The sequence below is a fragment of the Miniopterus natalensis genome, chromosome 7 (assembly GCF_054644295.1).
Source record: "Miniopterus natalensis isolate mMinNat1 chromosome 7, mMinNat1.hap1, whole genome shotgun sequence".
Taxonomy (NCBI): Eukaryota; Metazoa; Chordata; class Mammalia; order Chiroptera; family Miniopteridae; genus Miniopterus; species Miniopterus natalensis.
The window spans coordinates 16,422,809-16,439,429 of NC_142087.1; the positions used below are offsets into that span (position 1 = coordinate 16,422,809).

Here is a 16,621-nt window from a genome sequence, read left to right on the forward strand (position 1 = left end):
CGATGGGTGGGGTGGTATAAAGCTGTATTTTTGGCAGATGAGTCAGTCACAGTGAGGCGAGAGTTGTCAGTCCCCTGGATGGGGGGGGCGGGGATGAGATGCTACACCTGACCATACCAGTCTTCAGTAGGTGTGAGACTGCACAGCCCCCTTCCCAGCATGTGAAGGGAGGGAGAAAGGGCAACAGTTCACAGGGCAGTGAGAAACCCTGTGCTTCCGAATTGGTGCTTTTGAACCTGTATGCTAATAACCTAGGTTTAAACCACAGCTCTGCCACTTACTAGCTGGGTGACTTTGGACAAGTCACCTACCTACTGGGCTTCCATTTCCTTGTCCATGAACGATACTCATTTAATGCTGATGCGTGCTGTATGCTGTTGTAAAGATAAAATGCAAGAAGTGGAAAGGCTCCACCACAGTTCCTCGCATGCAGCAAGAGCTCAGTAACGGGGAGGCTCTGTGTGTTGCCCTCTCCTGTTTGTTTTTGCCAAATCCTCATAGGCTAATCATCTGTTTGCACTTGGGTTCTTGTGAACAATTTGCTGTGCCCGCCCTTATGAGAGCTCCAAACCCCTTAGCAAGTGCCCCCAGTGAGTTCCTGTCGGCTCAGGGGGCTTTGGGCTGCTTGCTGTAACCAGAAGTCCCTATGGTCTCCTTTGCCCAGGCCACTCTGGGCATGACCTTGTTTGAGTCTTTCCTTTTATAACCGCCAATTGTCCTGTCCCCATATGGAAGAATGACCTCTCCCTTTTAGCCATTACTGCACCTGAGACATTTTCCTCCTGGCAAAGGGCTCACAAGGAGAACTCAAATCAGGAGCCCAGCCTCTCTCCCTTGAGCCCTTTCTCTGCTAACCACAGCAGCCGCAGCTGAACCTGTCTCGTTGGGGGCCCGTTGAGGCAGTTTGCGGCTTTCATTTCATCCCCACGCAGAATAAGTTGAGGAAGGGAATTAGTTAAGGTATCCCTGTAGCCTACTGCTAATTACCAAGGCTGTTTGGGAGACAAAAAGTTCCCCCTTAGTTTGTTTTGAGTGAGTTCCACCCAGTACCTGTTTACCAGCCTGGGTGCTTGGGGAAATCACCAACCCCAGTGCCCTAAGGGCTTCCATATGTGACTTCCCAGGTTTAAAGGGTCTTTAATAGGTGTGAGGCCTCTGGTGCCTCCTGCTGATTGTTGGTCACCAGAGAGGCCTGCAGATCTCAGTGTCTTAGGTCTTGCCCAGTGATTCTTATTTTTGTGCATTTGGCAAACTTTGAAATACTAGCATTTTGGCAGCACACTCCAAGGAATTGAAAACTTGAAAACAATATTAAGCAAGTCAGCAATGGTGACAACATGATCACTGTCATAATATGACCAAGTCCCCATGTCTGAGCTTCACGGCAGCTGCTTGCTACAGTTCGTGTAGAACCATTCACTGCCCTCACCCAACTTTCCAGCATACTTGAGATAAAGCTGACATCTGTTTGCATGGCGTTAAGCGCATTGCCTTTCCCTCAGTCAGCCAGTCACTGCTGTCCATTGGGCCTGCCAGTGTTTCTACAAGAGTGTTTGTCCTCATTTTGGTAAATGGATCAGGCTCAGCTGACCCGGCATAGAGCCCATCTCCTCTCGGTGGCATTTGTCTGCCTTAAGGGAATCTCAGGGAGACGGATGTCACCCTCCCACTGTTAGGAAATGCGCTGTGCAGGGAGCTGAAGTCAGCCCTCCCACAGCACTCCCCTTACACCCTGACCCTGCCACATAGGTGGCGCTACCACCTTTGTCAAGGGAAGCCCCGTGTTGCCCCCTATGCTGTTTCTGGTTGGAGTTTTTGCCTTAATAGATGAGCCAACAAAGATCCTTAGTTCTCAGCATTCCTTGTGTTATGGACCCTTCTCAGAATATGAATGTTGGGGATATTCTCTCAGAAAAATGCACATGACTTATGCTCTGGTACTTCATGTGCCTTCGGGGGGGGGGGTGCAGACCTGCGCATCCTTGGAATTAGAAGGACCTCAGGTTGAGAACCCCTGCCCTGGTCCTAAGCCTCTCATTGGCACATGAAGAAATGATGTCCCCAGAGTAGAGAGCTAGATGAGACTGGAAGCCAGGTCTCCCACCCCTACTGTCACCGCCAGGCAAGATTCTTTATCATTTTCCTGCATTTCGCTTCAGTGTCTCCTAGTAGGTTGCCACATGGGAGAATATTTCTACCCTTGTATTTGTGCTGTCACAGCCTGGGCAACAGTCCACCTTTCTGAAAATTCGGGGGGCTGCTTCCTCTGGACACACCTAAGTAGATGAAGAAGGTGTGGAAGATGGGAGGGGTGGCTTCTTAGGCAAAGGGTGGACTGCTGGCTGCCAAGGGCTGGAGCTTGGTTCTTCTTAGGGCTGCCCTGCCCCCACCACCTATCTCAGCAGTCCCTGTATTTTTTAATGTAGAGTAGGGGAGTCCACCATACCTCACAGTACCCCAGCCAGGTCTCCACCCCACCTCTTGAGCCACTTGTTAGCTAAGGAGAGTTGTTGGGCATTTTACCATTTTATAGGTGGTTGAGCCTGGCAGGAGGCCACCACGGTGGGTCTTTAAGATCTGGGCAAGTCCACAGAGTTGAGGCCAGACCCATGTCTTCCAGTGCTAACTGCCCTTCTCTTGAACCTCTTACTCTGACTGACAGACTCAGAGGCATTCTCTGAAGCTAGGGCAGCTCCAACTAGCCACACCAGTATTTCAAGCTCCCTCTCCAGATCAGGCAGACAGCTTTCCCCTTTGAGGGCGGGCCTCCTGATGGACAGCAAGGGAAAGAGTAGCAGAGAGAGCTGGTTCTCTAACTAGCTGCCTGTGTCACACCTGTGTGCTTCATCCCACCCAGCTCTAAAGGTGTCGGAGCAGCACTATGTGGCACAGGAGAATAGCAAAATCCCAGTTCCTCCCCTCCCAGCTGCTGGAGCCTGGAGAAACAGCCCAGCCCTCGCTGCCTCTGGCTGGTTGGGATGTTCAGTGGGAACTCAAGCAAAAGCAGGGATTGTTATCACCATATTTTTATATTAAAGTCCTGTCATGGTGAATAAGTGATTCTGTGTAGTTCGTAAATTAACTTTTTATTGCCATGTGCCTAGCACCCAGTTTCTATCAGTCACCCAGTGTTTGAACTCTTGCCTTGGCAACCTGAAGCGTTGAGAGAAGCAGGAGACTCTCCCTGTCCTTAAGGAAGCTTGTAGATAGGAGTGGTAAGAGTAGCACCCACAGCATGGTTAGTTGTGGGATAGAGGGGTCTGTGGTCATTCTGTGTCAGCTCACTGGAGACTGGCTCCTCTGGGACTGCTTCCTGGGAGGTATGTGAGGGCATCTCGAAGGGTGAGTGCCACCTGAGTGGACATGAAGGGATAGGTTTGGGGATGGGGATGGGTGGGGTGCCCACAGACCAGCAGTTGTTGAGGCCCAAAGCAGAAAGACTGTCACCTCAAGAGAAGACTGACTATGGCTGTGTTGTCTTGTCTAGAATTTTTGCCTGAGCCAGTGATGATTGTGAGATTTTGTTTTGTTTTTGTTTTGTTTTTTGGGTGTGATTTAAAACTGCCATCATAACTGTTAAGCACCTCCTACATGCCTATTACAAATGCTGTCACTGGACTTCACACCCTGCAAGGTAGACATTTCCATACTTGAAGTTGAGAACATAGGCTTGGAGTTGGTAGAGGTCAAAGCTAGAGATTGGTAGAGCTGGGATATGAATTTTAGGTCTTTCTACTCCAAAGCTCATGTGCTTGACAAAGCACCAGTCTTGGCCATTCTGTAACACACGCTCTCTGGGAGATGCTCTCCCGCGCCCTTAATTTGGGACCTGCTCTTAGATTTCCACTTGGTTTTGGTCTCTTGGTCAGGGCTCTGAGATCATGAAGTTCCTGGTGTGTATGCTCTGATAATCTCTAGGCTTCTGTTCCCTATTCCCTTCTCTGGACCTGAAGACAGAAAACACTGTTACCCTATTTGTCATCTCTATCCCAATTTTTTTTTACCCTGACAACAGGACCCCCATATACTGTGCTGGGGACTGCTCAGGGCATAGTAGTACGTTTTTGCCTGACTCCTAGCACCACTGTTGCTAGCCAAGCCTCAGAGGAATGATGCATCAGAAAGCTTGGCTTTATTCCCTCTGACAGATTAGAATTGACAGTAGTGCTGGGGCCACTGAACCCCCCAGGGGCTGTCTTGTTGATAACAGTATGAAAAGCCAGCTGCTTTGTTTGGTGTATTAAACAAGTGAAGAATGACTCATTTTGAAGCTAATCCTATTTGGAAGGAGAGGCCTGCCCTCTGTGACCTGGAGATTACCTTGCCTCTCTGCCTCCACAGCATGATATGCTGAAAATTAACACGAGCCTCTGTTTGCTCATCTGTAAAATGGGAGGATTCCTGCATGGTCCTTTGGACAAGAGGCATTACATATTAATCTTGCAGATCAAATATGTCATTAGCTACAGGGAGAACATCACCACACAGGAGTGCAGGGAGAATTTAGGTCAGGGTGAGTTCTTGTCCACCCACCCATTAGTACCGCTATTTGAGATACTACTCAAATTGTGCTGTGGTCTGTGAGCACACCAGCCAGATGGCTTTCTTTACGGTGTGTGAGCCCATTCAGTTCCCATCCCCATCATCGCTTGCTCTCCCCAGCTTCTGTCCTCCACACTACTGGTGGCCTTGGGAACAGTTCGGTTCCCCAGTGTCCTCGCACATACCAGACAAGTGCTTGGCTGGCAGAGGCACTTGCTGGAACGCTCCTCACTGCCTGGTTGGCACCACATGCCCCCGTTTGTGCTCTAGACACCAGACTTGTCCAGAACTACCTAAGCCAAGCCTTCCAGGAGCCTCTTTCTGTGTGAATATGTTTATAAATGAAAGGCTTAAATGGGTTTGAAACTCCACTAAGCTCTCTAGTCTCTGTAGGGAGTGGATTTTACATTACAAAGTTATATGCTAACAGCAGGAGCAGATCTCTCTGAGCTTCCCTTTCCTCATCTCTAAACCTGGAGTGACCTCAGGGCTATTGAGTGGAGTGAGGCAGTAGGTATAACACACTTGGTCCATTTTGGGACACAGTGAGTAGAAAGCAGCATAGGAGGGTTGACAGTTGCCTGACTGAGTTGTCACACACAGTGTTCTATCCACAGAACATGCCTGGCACATATGAAATGCTTGACAAGTGATTGCTGTGATAATAACAGAAATAAGGAGGTTGGGTGTGCTGAGGGAACTTGTTCCAAGAGCTGAAATAAGGGCAGAATTGCCAACACACCTGCTCGATCACTGACACCTTTCCCCCTGGAGACGATCTCGAATTGCAGGCTGTTAGGACCACTGGCTGAGCTGGCTTTGGAAGCATCAAGTGAAGACTGTCTTAGGGAAAGATAGCAGTGAAGGGTCTGCAAAAGTTTTGGCTGAGTGCTGATTCTCCTGCTCAGCAACTCTGTGATGTGAGCCAACTTGCTCCAACTCTCTGGGCCCACTCCCTTCTTAAAATGGGCAAACCCATCCTCACAAGATGCAGTGATTGGGAGTGTGAAAGATGGAGTGTGCTAGAGGTGTCATCTATAGGTTTGTCACACCACCATTTTGCTCAGTGGGTGTGGCTTTGCCCTCAGGAGGGCTCTGGTCAGAGATAGGGGTTCCATGAAAGGGACAAGGGAAGCCCAGCCTGGGTAGGCAGGAGCTGAGGCATGGCCTCTGGGATGAAATGCCAGGACCCACCAGGGCTCGGGCCTACACGTTGACTGTTCCATTAAGTGCCTGGGAGGGTCTGCTGCTGCTGCAACCCAGAACTGTGGCTGGCACTTCAGCCCGAGCCTTCCTGTTCGTGGCCGTAAAAGGCCGCCCCCACTGTTTTCCAGTGAGGTTTCTGCCATTTGCTCCCTGGAAAGCTGTACCTTCTCTAGCAGGAAATGCGAGAGAGACTCAAAGTCCAGGTCCTCGCCACAGAAGAGAGGACCCTCTCATTTTCCTGTCCCTGCCCACAGGGTGAAGCCAACAGACCTACCATGAGCGCTGGAGCCAGTGCCAAAGCTGGAGGGGGGTGGAGGAGCCTGTGGGAAATGTCAGCCTCAATTCCTGGCACAGGACCCAGTGATTTCAGCAGTCATTACAGGCTGGTGTCTCGGGAGCTCTTGCAGAGCCCCTTGCTATTGGTTTGACCTCCTGCGGTCACACTCCGTTCCCCCAGCTCGTTATGTGGAAAGGTACTCCGGCTCCTGTACCTCTGCCTCCTTGACCACTGCTTTCCAGCTTCTGTGGGCCACCTTCCTGCTGATGATCTTCCTTATGAGGAAGTTGTCTTAGCTCGGGTCCTACCAGGGCAGGGAGGAAAGCCGTGTTGAAAGGTCAGAACTGGCCCCAGAGATCATCTTAGCAGATCACATATGACCGGCCAGTTTCCCGGGCAGGCTTTTCTTGTCCTGTTTCCTGAGGACGTAGAGTGTCTTGCATGGTGAGGTCCTCCCCAAGCTCGCCCTTTCTCCTGCCTCCTGATGGCTCTGCTTAAGGCAGTGGGCATGCTGACCAAAGCTGGGTATGTGGTGGCTGCTGGATCTTCATAAGCCATGCATATGATGGTTTTATTTTTACAAATCAAAAACTGAGATGCAGGGCCCACCATTGGATTTCTGTTGAAAGGACTTGACAGGCAGGGAAACAAGCAGCAGAGGAAAAGGTTGGGCCTGAGAAACCCAGTATTTTCTTTCAGGTCCAAGAGCTTTCCAGTGCAGTTATCATCCATCCCTACTTTACCCCACACACGGGTGCTGGGTCACCTCACCTGTGCAGCAGGGGAGGGACTCACCGTCTCACCTCAGAGGTTCGAGGTGTGGGAAATTCCCCACGTCCACTGTATGTGGAAGAGTCCAGAAAAGCCCTGGGTCTGGTTTCTTGAACTGCTCGCTGCTCCGTGGACCTGTGTGTCAGAGCTGCCAGCTTTTCTTGTTGATTAGAGTACACTCTTTTCCATTACAGAATGGAGTGTGCTGTGTACTCAATGCTAAAAATACAGAGGAAAAGTGAGGGGAGAAGACAGACACACTTACACACACTCATGACAAGTACAACATTGTGGTGTATTTTTTGCCAATTGTCCTGTACTCGGAGGTTTTGTGTGGTCATACTCAAGCCGCAGAACCGTGTAGCCTACTTTCCCCGCCTAACCCAGGGAATGTTCTGCCATAATGTTCAAAATGCTGCGCAGCCTCCTCATTTCCTCTGTAAATATCATTGGTGGGTGGATCATTTGCTTAAGGCTCTTATTTTGTGGATTGTTGCCTGGTAATTTAAATATACTTCAGTGGACATCTTTATTCATAAAGTCCTTCTCATGTTGAGGATTATCAGTAAGATACATTTCCAGCAGTGGAACTACAGGCCTAAACACGTCGAAAGCTCAGAAACACATTGCCAGGTTGCTCTCCAAAAGGCTTGCTTCCCCTCCTCCCATGGGCATGTGTCCTTTTTGTGGCACCCTCGCCCAGCTACAAGCAGGGCTGGTGGTTAAATGGCTGAGGACCACGGGTGTTTAAATCTCAAACATTCATCATTTCTGGTGGGGACAGATGGCTGGGAGAGGGTGGGCTCATCGAGTATGTCAGTTCCTGCTGTTGGCCAGTACTTTTTAGTTATTCCCCTCAGACCTCAAAATAGAGCCCTCCCCATTTCTCAGAGGAGGAAACTGAGGCTGACAGGAAGTGAACTGTTCCATATCACTGTACTCCACTGCCTCTCGTGAGGACTGCCAGGCATCTCCCCAGGACCTGAGGACGACCGGCCAGTGTTGTCAGACTGCACAGGTGGCAAGTAATGGTGGGAAGGCCTGGGCTGGGAGGGCACACTTCTCACGCTGCAAAGAGCTTAGAGTATTGAAGCCAACGGGGGGATTTTAAGCACACAGTGAAAGACCTGTCTGCTTCAGTGGTTCAGGGTAAGCACGGGCACTTTGAAAGTCTTAGATGAAGGGTTGCTGCCCTGGATGCCACCCTGCCTAGGGTGGGGCTGCACTTAGCCCCTGTCAGGCTGAGCTGGGAGAGCTGGAGTGGTGGGTTAGAGCTGGCCCAAGGCTGACCTCTGTCTGTAGGTGCTTGTATTCTAGGCCTCCACTGGAACAGGTCCCCGAAGGGCAGATAGCTTGTCTTGTTCCTGAGATCTAGCACCAAGGTGATTGATTCTCAAATAATAGCTAATAATATTAGAGCTAGGCACTGTCCTCATAGTAACCTGTGATTTAGGTACAGGTGATGAGACCAAGGAACAGAGTTCTTAAATTTGCCCACAATCAAGTGCCAGAGCCTGTTGACTCAGCCACAGGTTCTGGCTCCAGAACTTCGTCCCTGACCCCTGCAGCGAAGGACCCAGCACATGGCTCGGCCCCACACTGCCCTGGCTGTGGGATTCTGGCCTCTCCTAAGATGGAAGAACCTTGGCTACCTAGTAGTATCAGTTGTCAGAGGCCTGGACCTCACTTTTCTTTTTTCCTAAAATGGGTTAAGTAAACTCAAGAGAGTTGCCTTGAAGCTTCAGGGCAGCATGATTAGAGAGGATGGGGAAGGAAGTATGAGGGGGAACCAGAACTGCCAAGACCTGCGGGGACAGGTTGCTAGGGTCTGGTGGCATTTTATTTTTGTATCTTTATTGATTTCAGAGAGAGGAAGGGAGAGGGAGTGAGACAGAAACATCAATGATGAGAGAGTCCTTGATCGGCTGCCTCCTGCACGCCCCTGACTGGGGATCGAGCCCGCAACCTGGACATGTGCCCTGACCGGGAATCAAACCGCAATCTCCTGGATCCTAGGTCAATGCTCAGCCGCTGAGCCATGCCTGCCGGGCCAGTGGCAATTTTTCCAACAGTGAAGGAAGCCATTAGAGAGGCACAGGATTCCTGATGGGATTTGTGTGCCCAGGTTCCCAGCCAGGGTCTGCCCCTCAGTCCATGTGGCCTTGGGCATGTCACTTAACCTGCCCCTCAGTTTTGTTATCTGAATAGTAAGAATGTGTGTCTGTGGCAGGGTGGTAATAGTGAAGCTAAATCTATTTCAGATGAAGTATTTAGAGACCTTCTCTCCTGGACCCCAGCACATCACAGCTTCTGAATTCATCGGGTTAGATGCTGGCACTGAGGGGGAGGGATCTGGAGCTTGGAGGCACCCCGAGCCCACTGACCAGTGTTCACTTGTGCCCTGCCTTCTGTCTTCCAGGTTGATCCTCGGGACCCACAGTCTCATCAAGTCTCACAGAGGACGGCAGAGGGTACAGGTGGCTCGGCCGGCTGGCGATCTCCCAGCAGCTGGAGCGCCAGCAATGTGAAGCTTTGTTTGGGTTTTCCCCCTTCTTCAGTTTCGCTTAATTTTTTTTTATTTTATTTTTTGTCTTTCTCTTTTTTCTTTTTCTTTTTTATTTAAACGATTTAAGATGTCAAAAGAGCAGGAGCTCTGCTGTGGACAGGCACCAGTTTCTTTAAAGAAATTTAATATGGACAAATATATGTATAAATTTCATTTTTCATTTTTATAAGGGGTTAGGGAGCTATTTCATTTTTGTCCTTTATTTTCCCTGTCTTTCTTTTACCTGTTTCTCAGTTCTGCCTCTTAACACCTCACTTCTCCCAGAGAGGGCCTGCCTGTCCATAGAGATTGTGGGCATTTCTCCTGGAACGGGGCATGGAGACAGGAGGCCTCTGGCCACCTCTCTACCAGGTGCAGGAACTGCCAGACACGGGAGCTGCTCCTTGCCAGCCCTTTGCCTTGAATAAAGATCCACCTGGAAGAAGACCAGCTTTTGCCCAGGAGAACTCAAGAAAGAAGCTCTAAACTGTGGGTGTGTTCTCTCTAAGCTGTGGAAGCCCCAGGCCACACAGGACTAACTGCAGTGGGAGTCATTCCCTCTACTGCCCTTTATAACCGGGATCTCTGAGGGGGGTGGTGGTGGGTAACGGGACAGAAGTGACCATCTCCCACTTCCTGGCAGTTTGAGTGGTCATCTCACCCCAACTCTGCAGGCCTACGTTTCTGTTAGTGATCTTCCCAGAAGACGATCCCCAGGAAAAAACTGTCGTGCCAAATCTCTTCCCATGTGGTCACAGAGACTGCCTGAATCCCTGCAATCCAGTTGTGAGCATTGCCATAAGAACAGGGTGCCCTGGACTGGCTGTCACTGCAGTGAAGGGTGTGCCCTATGCACCGGGTCCCCTGGTACCACTTATGGTAACAGTGTCAAGCACCATCTCCCTCACCCCAGGGATGTGCTGTTAGGTGCCCACTTTCGTGGAAATGTGTCTGACGGAAAGGATGGAGCTGCCGAGAGTCGGGAGGTGGCCCCCGCAGCCTTTGGTGCCTGGTTGTGGGTTTGCCACCTTAGAGCTTCCCCAGCCGTGGACCCCACCAGCAGTGTCTGTCAGTGTAGCTGATCTGCACTCCAACAACTCTCTTGGAGCCCCCTTTTCACAGGCTTCTGAACCTGGCATTCCCCCCCGCCCCCATGCAAGGACAGGGAAACCCCTCCTGTGCTGTCCCTCTTGTGTCACCTGGATGCTGCTTTAGCTACTCCAGAGGCTTTTCATCCTGTGACAGCCAAGCAGGAAAGGGTCTTTGGGGAGGAGAAGGAATTCTTTTGTGTTCATTTTTGGGTTTTGTTTTCTCTACAGCAGCATAGGATCAATACGGGGGACAGCTGGAGGGCATTTAAGTGCTGTGTGACCAAGGGGCGCTTTCCCTGCAGCAGCAGTCTGGGCTCTGGGAGTCTGGGAGAGGCTAGCACAGCCCCAGCTGAAACTTGACAGTGTGTTTGCTCACATTCTCTCAGCCTTTTCTCAAGCCCCTCAGATCCCAAGGCTTCTTCCTCCTGGGCAGGCAGTTGGCTGTGGCTAGTGGGATCCGATGGGACTGCAGGTGGGAACCAGGCTCTTCCATTCCTTGGCTGAAATCCTTTGTGATCGCCTGTCTCTTGTCTCTTCTTCTGATTTCTTGGGTGACCTCCTGTGTGTGCTCTGAGCTGCAGCTGGGAGGTGGGAGTGCAGCATCCCCTAATTGCAGTGCACACTCCTCTGCCCCACCACCCTGCCTTCCCTTGGACCAGCTGTCTCTGTACATGAGCATATGGGAAAAACAGTCCCCAAACTCAGCAGCCCCAACTCTCCCTGTGCGGCTCATGCCCTGAAGTACCTAGTGAGGGCTTGGGCCTAACAAGTTTTTTACCTTTCGCTTCTCTTTTTCTTCTGCCCTCCCCGGTCTCTGAGCTCTGAGTAAGGTCTGGGAACTGCAGTGCTCCCCCTGTTATTTTTCCTGGTGCCAGAGTGTCCCCTGTAGGCGACAGGATGTCCATACCTTGTGGGTGAGGTGGGCACCTGGGTAGCCAGCTTCCATGCACCCTTCCCTTGTAGGACTCCCAGCCCTCCTGGCTTGGTGGTGGGACCTCCTTCCCTAGCTCTGAGGGCCGCCTCCTTAACCCAAGTGCCTGCCTCTCCCTCGCCTCCCTCCCCGCTCGCTCCACTTTGTCCGCCTGAGGCCCCCAGGCAGCTAGGTAGGAGTCCCTCCTAAGGAAGTGCTGCCTCTGCCCTGGCCGTAGACTGACCTGGGCAGAGGCCCAGGTGGCTCCTGTCCTCTTTCTCAGCCACTTGCCACCTGTTCCGCCATGGTCGGCTTCCTTGCCACTTCCTGCCTTTTCACCCTCTCCACCTGGTCTCAGGCCTGGCAGTAGCTCTTCGGTGCATCATCTCAGCGCCATCAAGTTTGTTAAGCTTGTTCAAGTTCTGGAAGTTTCCAAACCTTAAAATAGCAGTCCGTTAATTCTCTTCTTCAATCTGTGACAGGGAGAGCCTATTGGAGGGAGGGCTTGGGCTCAGCCCTGTGGGTCTGAGCTTGGTTTCCCCTAAGCGAGAGGAATCAGCAAGACAGATCATAGTGCCTTATTCCATTGCCTTCCCCTGACCAGACCCCCGGCTCCCCTAGCGTATGTTTCTCCTTCCTCCTTGTTTGTGTCCATCTGTCTCAAGCTCTCACTCCCATTCACAGGTAGCCACACAGGGAGGGTTACCCCCTCCCCCATCCTTACCTGAGGGCTGCAGCCAGGTACACATCTCCCCTCCCCACCACGTGCGCTCTAGCAGCTTTAGCGAAGGATGGGAAGATTGCTTCAGGCAGGTGCACGCTGCCCCTTACACCCAGCACGTCCCTGCCTCTTACCTCTAGCCAGGAGGCTGCCACGGCCTGTTCAAGACTGGCTCCATCTGACCCCCTTCTGGGCACTGGGGACTAGGGTCGCAGGCCTCAGCCTCATCTCATCCCAGAGGCACTGGGACAGGAGGATGGGAACTCTCCTCCCTCCCAGATGTGGGTTGCCCCTCATGGCTGCCTTTCTGAGGGAGTGTATATGTTTACTTGAGAAATACCCTGTTTACAGCCAGAGGAGAATGGTGCCCGACTAGGTGGACAGTGACTCGGGACAGGGCCTGGCCTTTGTGGCACTGCCAGCGGTGGCCCCAGAGTGAACACAAAGGCAGAGGTGCCAGGGGCAGGCGCACTCCCTCTGCCCTCAACCCTGCGGTGCTAAGACCACTCGCCACCTTCCTCACAGCCACCTGGCCCCTGGACATTTCCCACCTCGCATTCCTTCTCCCCCTCCCCCCCCATTCTTGGCTCTTTAACATATCAGTTGCCTCCTAGAGAACCAGTGTTTGGAGCAATAAGGTGTTTTTTTTTTTTTTGCTTGAGTCTTTTTGTAAGAAAAGGAAAAGATTTGACATTGAGGGATTCTCCTCTTTATGCTGTCGGCTGTTTACCTCCTTAGAAGACGGATGGACTTGTGGGTTTCAGCTTTGGGGTATCTTTTGGAAGCTTGGAGAAGCAGGAGTCAGGCTTTCACCCCCTAAGAAGGGGATCCTAACTCTGCCCTCACCATGCTCCATGTCACCTGGACTTCCAGCCCCTTCTTCCAAGTGCACCTCCCACCCTTGATCCTGCTGGTGCCCCCTCCACACACACATCTGGGGCACTGGTGCCTCTGACTCTAATGGGGCTCTTGGACTATTGCCCTCCATGACTCCTTTCCCCTTCCTAGGTCTGTCTGGCCCCCAGACAGACAGCTGCTGGAGTCTTCTAGGAACTGGCGACCTGACAACAGCCAAGCTTGAACTATTAAGTTCTTCAGGTGGCAGGGCTTGGGGTTGAGGCCCAGAGGCACTGCCTCGACCATCCTCCCACACTGGGCTGAAGCACAGCCTTCAGGACAACACAGGCCCATCTCTAATCCTGTCCACTTGAGCCTGGAGAGGTGCCCTCAAGGGGGGAACCAGGAGATGTTACCGGAGGGCTGACTAAAGTAGGCATCCGCAGCCATCATCAGGAGATGAACCCAATGTCATCAGCTGCCCGAACGCCCCTAAGGTTACAGGGGAAAGGAGTTTATTTAGGGATGTTTTAAAGACATCATTTGTGCCCAGGGGCCTCTTTCCATCAGAGCAGGGGAGTATGTTCCAATGATTTAACAGTTGTGTGGGGCCATTTCAGTGAGGAAAGTTTTAACCCAGGCTCAAAGTTCATTTCAAATACTAGTTAATAAACCTATTTTCCTTTATTTTCTTTTTTTGCACAGAAGCTGGTAATCTAGGACCTACGTGTGAACAACTTTATATGAGTATTTTTTGTATTTGGTTTACTTGGGTTGGTATGATACATTCTATTTAAGTTCCTTGAACACTGTGGAGCCCCCTAATGTGTATGAATGACTGAGGCTTTGTAAATTAAGGGACGTTTGTGTGAATAAAGTTATTTGATGGGGTCAAAGAAGCCATATGTGATTTGAAAACGTGTTCGTGGTTTTGTCGTCATCTATTTGGGGGGAGGAGAAGCCAGCCCTTGTGACAGCTCCCCAGTCCCCTACTCCCTGTCCCTGGTCCCCATGGGTGAACATGAGAGGAAAGGACGCTCGGCCGCTTGACGAGAAAACTGCCTGCTGTCCCTCAACTGCTCCTACCACCCCACCCCTTTCCCAGGCGTTCAGAGGCGAGGAACCTGCCTTCGCAGGGGCCCAGGACCCCAGCCCGCGTGGGCCCTCAGACACCTCAGGCCCTCTCAGGCCCAGCACCGCGCCTCTGCATGGTCCACCCTTGGGTGTTTAATGTAGAGATGATCAGGGTCTCCAAACCATAGCAGCAGGGGAAGGGGGGTGGGCTCTCAGAGGAGCAGGGCCAGGGCAGAGCCCCTGTGGGCCGAGCAGTGGCACCCAGGCCTAGAGAGCAGAGGGCTCCAAGTGAGGCCATTGCCGTGGGCCTGGGGTAGGTGAAAGTACATCTAGCCCACCTCCCTGTGATATCTCCGTGACCTGCCTGGTAGGTGTGGGAGCCCCTCTGCCCTTGAGAAAACTAAATCCCAGAGAAACCCAGACCGCTTGGAGAACGAATGCTTGGTGCTCGGGGCAGACCAGGGGCTCTGCCCCCTGCTGCTGGGCAGGTGGCGCGGTCTTACTGCACGTCCCCTCCGGCAAATGGAAGTGAGAGCCACCTTCAGAGCAGCAGAAGGTTAAATAGGAACCTGGTGTTGGGCCCAGCACTTAGTAGGCTCCCAACAAATGACTTTAGTTTCCTTTCCCAAACGGACAGGTTTGGGATCCGCCCAATCTGCTGAATGCTGAGCCCTGATTCCTGGCGTCCCACGGCCTCGGAAAGAAGCTCATCGATCTAATGAGGGTTGGTGTTTGACGTGGGACCCACCTCTCCACCTTTTCTCAGGAGACCCGGTAGACGCAGAAATCAAAACTACAGGAGGACCGAGTCAGCACTTTGGGATGTGTGTTAGAGGAAAAGATAAGACAGGCTTCCTGCTCAATCTGAGAATAAATGAGCTGCATTCCAGGCCCAGGCTTTGGTGTCCAAAGACTGCTGGGGATGGAGCAAAGGGTGCTTCCCTGCTCGGCCTAGACAGCAGCCTGGAGCTTAGAAAAGGACTGCCCACTATTTTGGGTTTTTTAGGAACTTTGCTGAGATAGTTCACCCCTTGAAGTGCTCATGCTGGTGGTTTCTAGTTTATTCAGAGTTGTGCAACCATCACACCGAATTCTAAAACGTGTTTATCACCTTAAAAAGAAACTTGCTCCCATTAGCAGTCACTTATCCCTTGCCAAGTGTGTGCTCCCAGCCCCTGGCAACCACGACTCTACCTGTCTATGGACTTGCCCATGCTGGACAGTCCATGTAAATGGCTTCATATAGTGTGTGGCCTGTCTGCTGCTTTCACTGCAGTGTTGTCAAGGCTCATCCATGTCGTAGCATTGGTGCATCATTCCTTTTTATTGCCAAATAGTATTCCATTATATGGAAATACCACATTATTTATCCATTCACCAGTTGATGGACATCGGGTATCCCCCCCCCCCCCCCCCCCGTTTTTTGGCTCTTATGAATAATGCTGCTGTAAACATTATTGTACAAGCCTTTGCATAGACCTCTGGTTTTTTTCTGATTCTTTTTTCCAATTACAGTTTATATTTAATAATATTTTGCATTAGTTTCAGGTTAGACCTGTATTTAATACCCTTGGGCACATATATCTAGCAGTAGAATTGCTAGGTCATATGGTAACCAATTTTTTGAGGAACTGCCCAATTGTTTTCCCTAGTGGCTGCACCAGTCTGCATTCCCACCAGCAGTGCACAAGGACTCCCTTTTCTCCACACCCTTGCCCACACTTGTCATTTGTGGATTTATTGATGATAGCCATTCTGACAAGTGTGTGATAACTCATTTTAATTTGCATCTCTCTGATAATTAGTGACGTTGAGCATCTTTTCATATGTCTATTGGGCATCTGTATGTCCTCTTTGGAGATACTGTCTATTCAGGTTCTCTGCCCATTTTTTAATTGGATTTTTTGGGGGGGTTCTTTTTGGTGTTCAGTTCTTTATAAATTTTGGATATTAATCCCTTATCAGATGTATCATTGGCAAATGTAACATGCCTTATTTTTCTTTATAGTACTTACCACTAGCAGAAAGGTTTTTTTAGAATATGTTTTTGTTGATCTCAGAGAGAGGAAGGGAGAGGGAGAGAGAAATAGAAACATTGATTCGGCTGCCTCCTGCATGCCCCCTACTGGGGATGGAGCCTGAAACCTGGGCATGTGCCCTGATCGGTAATCAAACTGGCAACCTCCTGGTGCCTGCAATGATGCTCACCCAACTGAGCCACACCGCCTGGGCAGCAGAAAGTTGTCTATATTACATACATATATAATACACACATAAGTGTGTATGTATACAGATGCTCCTTGACTTACAATGGGGTTATATCCTGATTAACCCACCATAAGTTTAAAATATCTTAACTTGAAAATGCATTGAGTACACCTAACCTGCCAAACATCATAGCTTACCTAGCCTACCTTAAATGTGCTCAGAATACTTACGTTAGCCTACAGTTCAGTGAAATCATCTAATACAAAGCCTATTTTATAATAGAGTGTTGAATGTCTCGTGTAATTGAACACTGTGCTGAAAGTAAAAAACAATGGTCTGATGGGTATCGCTTTGCACCATGGTAAAGTCGAAAAATCCAAAGCTGAGCTATCAATAGGGAACTGTCTGTGTTTAAATAATCTCTGTCCATGCACAGTGC

At 50.7% G+C, this 16,621-nt stretch overlaps 1 protein-coding gene across 1 annotated transcript in view; it reads left to right on the top strand.

Moving 5' to 3' along the window:
- Window positions 1–13,818, top strand: part of STK35 (serine/threonine kinase 35) — a 40,001-nt gene extending 26,183 nt beyond the window's left edge. Inside the window, exon 3 of the mRNA XM_016215786.2 lies at window positions 9,216–13,818. The gene's annotated coding sequence lies outside the window, so the exon portion shown is untranslated. The remainder of the gene's footprint in view (window positions 1–9,215) is intronic.
- The last annotated feature ends 2,803 nt before the right edge of the window (window positions 13,819–16,621 follow it).